This window comes from Parasteatoda tepidariorum, chromosome 1, assembly GCF_982258835.1.
Source record: "Parasteatoda tepidariorum strain Cologne lab strain chromosome 1, Ptep-v5.0, whole genome shotgun sequence".
Classification (NCBI taxonomy): domain Eukaryota; kingdom Metazoa; phylum Arthropoda; class Arachnida; order Araneae; family Theridiidae; genus Parasteatoda; species Parasteatoda tepidariorum.
The window spans coordinates 82238648-82244697 of record NC_141755.1 but is presented as its reverse complement, the minus strand read 5'-3'; the positions used below and the strand labels follow the sequence as shown (position 1 = coordinate 82244697).

At 33.2% G+C, this 6050-nt stretch overlaps 1 pseudogene; it reads right to left on the bottom strand.

Annotated features, from left to right (window-relative positions):
- Positions 1 to 1269: 1269 nt before the first annotated feature.
- Positions 1270 to 5111, bottom strand: LOC147816568 (uncharacterized; annotated as a pseudogene).
- Between the last annotated feature and the right edge of the window lie 939 nt (positions 5112 to 6050).

The following is a 6050-nucleotide window of genomic DNA, read 5'->3' as shown; positions in this document are numbered from 1 at the left end:
AAATCGACGGTCCAATTTTTTGGAGAAAAATATCTGTGGTAATTATTAACTAATGCAAGCGAAAGAGGAGTCGTGTCTTAAAGAAGCGTAAATAAGATCCCCCGCATATATCCCTTTCAATTTGCATAGCAACTAATAATACAAGAATTATATGCATAAAGATACAAAAGAGACCGAAATCTCTGTCTCGATGCAAATGGGACTACTTTTAGGATTAAAAACAATGCTCGCTGCAGGAGACGACGATTTTCTAAAGAAAAGGAGTAAGCACACATTAGCTGAAATTTGCATTTCTTATTATTCCTATTCATTAATAGTAAATGCGGGTACATTTTGCGAAATAGTAACAAGTATTGCATTATTCATTCGAAAGCATTTGAAAGAAAGACTTATTTTATGTTTTGAAACTTAAAATCCGACAATTTTCAGTATATATTTGAAAGTGTCAAAACAAAATGACTGCTGCAAGATGCATAACAAAATTCTATTTGTTCTTCATTATTAGCTATTGAAGCATCGATGCTATATTTTGGAAATGGAAAAAAAAAAGTGAAAAAGTATGCCTTTACATGTACGTTAATTATTTTCATTTATATTTCGTTTATATCATATGTAATATCTCTTTATTAAGTACTTTTGAAATTTTCTATGCATAATTAGATATAAAATGTCACCACATTTGATGTTATTTATTTATATTTATATAAATTTATAACCGACTTTGAACAATCGACCCAATTCTGAGTTTACAACTATCTATGTTCAACTCCGTAGCATGGTAATTTTGAACATAACCTAGAAGACAAGAGAAGTCCTGGATCAAGCAATAGGACAAAATAGACTTCGTAGAGAACTTTTTGATGGAACTAAGACACATTTTCGTTACATGTTGGGGAAATCCTTGAAAACTTCCACGTTTAGCCCGAAGGCAACGGGACTGTAATACATGATCCGTCTTTTATTGAGTGGATTTTACGTCAGCATTGTAGTCGGGAGCAGACTTCGTATCAATCAGCCACCTCTGGGATTCAATCCAGGGTCAACTCAAAGGGAAACGTATGCACTATCTCTTGATCCATTACGATTCACATGAAGATTGTATCAATTTTAAGGTTTCAAATGTTGTAGATCATATTTGGCATATTTGTGCATATAAAAATAAATGAGATTTCAACCACAAGTCTAAAATGCGTGACATTGGGGTCACTACAATATGATTATCAAATAGTGTTGTTGTTGTTGTTACTTATCTCCAAAGGTCTGACGGCGTCAGACCAGATCCATAAATCCGTTGACGAGTAAAAATTCGGAAACAAGGAGAGGAGAAGTGTAAATTTCTTTCCGAACAAGTCCTAAGCAGCCTAAAATATATTCAGCTGAATAAACCTGATGTTGATGGCATTTTGGGCAGAGAGGGTAGGATTTTATACCTTGAGAAAAAGTAAGACATTTTAGATGTCCACTGGCAAGGCGTGAAAAGCAAGTATTGGTTTTTCTGTTGCATGGAAAAATTAACGACTGCCCGGCTTACTAGCCCTATACCAATCATGAGTGGGGGCACTGACCAAATCCTCCTATTTAAGTTTTTTTATCTAAGAAAAAAGTTCTAGGTAAGCAAGTTCATCAGATGCAGAAGTTGGCAGGCTGCAACCGTCCTTTGCTAGACAGTCTGCCTTCTCGTTACCAAATAGATTCACATGTGATGGGATCCACTGGAAATGAGTATCATGCTGAAGTGAGATGCACTTAAACTTGTGAAGGATAGATATACTTGTCTTATCACCAATATCGATCCAATTATTAAGATGTTCCATTGAACTTCGGCTATCAGTCAGAATCCAGAGTTTTCCATAATCATTTTCCCTCAAAATGGCTTCAAGTCCCGCATTCACTGCTAGTAATTCACTTCTAAAAACGGAACAGAAGTCTAGGTTGCGTTGACTAAGAGTAAAAGTTTTGTGAGGTGTTTCAATATGAATGTCACTACCTGCAAGATTGTCAGTTTTACTGCCATCGGTATACAATTTAATATCACTTCTAGGGATATTATTTATGATTTCAAAGGCTAGTTGTTTAAGATGTTCCGGTAAAGTATTCTTTTTATTGATGGGGGAAGAAAGGTTGTAATGAAAATGAATCCTGGAAAAATCTTCTGTTGGAGTCAAACAGAAACGAAAAGAATGTGGTTCAGCATTTTTAGCAATAGCATTTTGAGACAAAGTCTGACTAAAAGGACTATTTTTCTTGAGTCTCTGGTGGTTTTTCCAATCACAAAGATACTTTGAGGTATTGTTTTGAGAGTCATAGCTGTAAAGTTTGCTACAGTATTTTGTAAGGCTGGCCTGTCTTCGAACGCGAAGAGGCTCTAAATCAGCTTCGAAAAGGACTATACCTGAAGCTCTGCTCCTCTTGAATCCGGTAATTATCCGAGCTGCACTCATATGAACTTGATCTAATTTTTTCAAGTTGGAAATTGAGGCACAGCAATAGAGTGGAAAGCCATGTTCAAGAATAGGTTTGATGAGTGCAAGATATGTAGTTCTAAACGTAGAGGCTTCAATCAAATAGTAAGATTTTGGAGATTCGAGCTAAATGAATTTGAGTATAAAATTATGAACAATAGACTGACGTCTTTGCATTAAAATATGATGGAATTTTTGAAAAGAAGATTTCAAGACAACAGTGATTATGCAAAATAGTCTTTAATCTTGATGAAATATACAAGAAGTCTAACACTCATATACTGTTGATTTGAAACGTTTAATTTTAAGCTTTAAGACAACTAACACATAAGCTTGCAGATATAGCTGTTTGATTATATTCTAGATATGTAGCCTATTTACATATTGTCTATCATGATCATGTTTGTCTGTTCACTTTAAAATATACATCAGTTCAGACTATATGTTAGGATTTGAGATTATGTTCCTTGAAATTATGCCTTTTAGTTCATAACAGATATGCAATCTTTCGTTTTTCAAAAAAGATTACTAATGCGTCTCGTAATATGAAATCTGATTGAAAGAGATAATAATTTCTAAACAGAATAATAATAATTTTGCATTTTAAACAAAGAAAAAAAGGTATATACAGATCGTCTTACATCACATATTTCATAAGATATTCTCCATCTGTTAAATAGCTTTTATTTGTACTAAATTAATAACGTATGTAAAAGAAAGCCCATGAAATATTCTCCATCTGTTTCATAGCTTTTATTTATGAATAATGTAAAAAAAAAGAAAAAATTCGTTTGAGGAAATAATTTTTTCTATTAAAAGACTTCATAAAAAATATTCTCCATCTGTTTCATAGCTTTAATTTGCAGCAAATTAATGAATTATGTAAAAAAAAGGATTCTTTTGAGAAAATATATTCTTTCTATTAAAAGACATTGCGTTAAAAATGTTACGTAAAAAATGTACTTAAGAAATGTTTATCTATATATTTCAGAAACATTGTTACTGTTTTCTGAATAAGAATCTTCCGAATAAGAATCTTCAGAATAGGATTCATCCATTTCTATGAAGTTAACATCTGTTACTTTCAGCTTACTTGGTAAAGAATTCATAGCAGATTATACGAAAGTAGAGGAAGAAGAACAGAATTTCTGAGCAAACTATTCCTGATTATTTTCCCACTTTCTGAAGTAATTTTTGTCCGCATAGTTTAGAATAATAAATTTATAAAAATTCCTTCCTGAGAAATGTTGGTTTAGACAGCGAGTTGAGTTAAAACTGAATAGAATAATGCTGAAAAGAATTAATGAGAATTTACGGAAATTAGTTTAGGGGAAACGGAAAAACAAAAGAAAATTGTTAAGATTGATTAAAAGAGTGCTTTGGAATTTGAAAAGAACTTTTTTTAAAATATGATTCCCTTGTATAGCTCTCAATTCGAGAGGTATTTCAGAAGTTCAGTTGGGAGCTGATAAATTTAAATTTGTAGAGTTGAAAGAGTTGAAATAATTTTATGTTGAGCATGAATTACTGCAACACGTTTAGATGTGTATGGTTGATATCGTATCCTCTATTGAATCATATTTCATGGTGTGCTTGAATAGTTTTTGTTATTTCTATGGCATTAAATGAATACAAATCCTCTTCTGTGGGGTAGTTTAAGAGGTGAAGGCCTGCAGCGACTGCAGGGCAGTTAAAAACATGATATGGTGTCAGTTCCACATTAAGACAGTTCCCACAGTTTTGGTATTTAGATGTGTATAAGACATTCAAATGAGTTTTATCTTCATTATTTTACCACAACAATAATAACGTATTTTCTACATATGTATGACAATATCCAGGTTTTTTAAAAAAAACTGAGCAGGTTGAAACTGTACATCATAAAGCCAAATGGCCCCAACATGAATATGGTATAATTCGTGCAAAGCTCACTAGTAGTAAAAATCAATATCCAGAGCACTCTAATGATTACAGAAGTAAATATCCTTTTCCTGGAATTAATAACAAATTTTAACAACGAATTTGGAAGAAGAAAAAAAACGTCAAATATAATCAGAAATAACCGGCACAAAATTTAAAATCAAATATTCATTGCAAGTTCATTTTGAAAGATTTTTTGCTTTTTGGCCACAAAAACCATTTGAAAACCAAAACTAAACTTTAAAACTTGATTCTGATCCACCATGCACAACTTATGGATTTTCAGAATGGTACAAAACGCATGCACTGTACCACACTGCTTCAATTTTCCGCACATTTTGGCGTACTTTTTTAGCTTACGTAAGCTCTTCACGGTCCAGAAACGGAATCTTTTTCTTTTTCAGGAATCTTCTGATTGCGTGCTTTAAAAAAGTTCCACGTGAGGCGTATTGCTAGTTAGTTGTTTGCAGTAATCAATTTCTTGATTTTTTTTATCGTGTCCATGGACAATTAAATGGCCTCGTGTACCTTCAAAACAGCATCCGCAAGCTCCAATACATCATTACTGTAAAGGATCTCACGAAGTTCTGAAGCCAGTGGCACCATACCCAGTTGTAAAACATATGGGGCAAGGGCTGGGCACTCGAGAATGTGATCCAGTTTAAGGTGGACATCAGTGCAGTTCTTGCAGGAAATATAAGTTCTTATTTCGTCGGGAAGAATTTTCATCCCTTTAAAGTGGTTTGTTCTTAGTCTAGTAATTGTTGATGTTAAGATTCTGGAACAATCAAAGTCAGTAATGAGGGGAATTGCACTGTCTATGGAAAAGGAGGGTTGCCAGAGCCTCGAAAGGTTGGACTTCTACCTGTTAGTCCGCGGAAGGTATTTTATTTCCCTTCTACCACTACCCACTGAAGAACCGGTGGAGGCATTCCCCTATCCGCCACCTGGGGGCGCGCTCTCTAGGGGTTACAGGTTCCCCCGAGAGAATTACTTGATTAAAAACTTTATTCGCTTCAACAATATACAAATTGGAAATAACAATTGACGTGTTTCAGGTGCTCAAAAATTTCAGATCACTTTTGTTTCTTCTCAAGTTTCGAACATGGGAGTCTGTTTTTGAGCGCTTGAATGTTATTTCAAATATGTATATTTTTGAAGATAATGAATTTCTTAATCTATTAATCACATAATTGCTTTAATGCAAATTCTTTAAGAAACATGTCGTGACAGGAAATAACCCTTTTAAACAATAAGATACTATTTTTAATAACTGTTGTAAGTTTGTGACAGTTAATCATCACTGTTAGATTTATATTTTGTCCATTTTTAGCAAACGTTCTCTCTGCTAATTATGATAACGACGCAATATGAAAAGCCACTGTTTTGTGAAAAAGAGAAGTTTTTGAATTTTTAATATTAAAATTTTTAACATTTGTTTGAGTTTTTCACACCAGGAAAGTTATTCAAACGCTGCATTGTTTGAACTTAACGTATGTAAAAATTAATAACTATTCCTTGATTAATAATTTTTCACGTTAGAACAAAATTTTACCCAAATGGGAATATTTTTAAAAAAAGTTAACTTATTTGTCCGTTTTAAACTTCAAACGATCTTTTCTGAAAGATAGTATATATACAGTCGAACCTCTATTTAACGAAATCGCT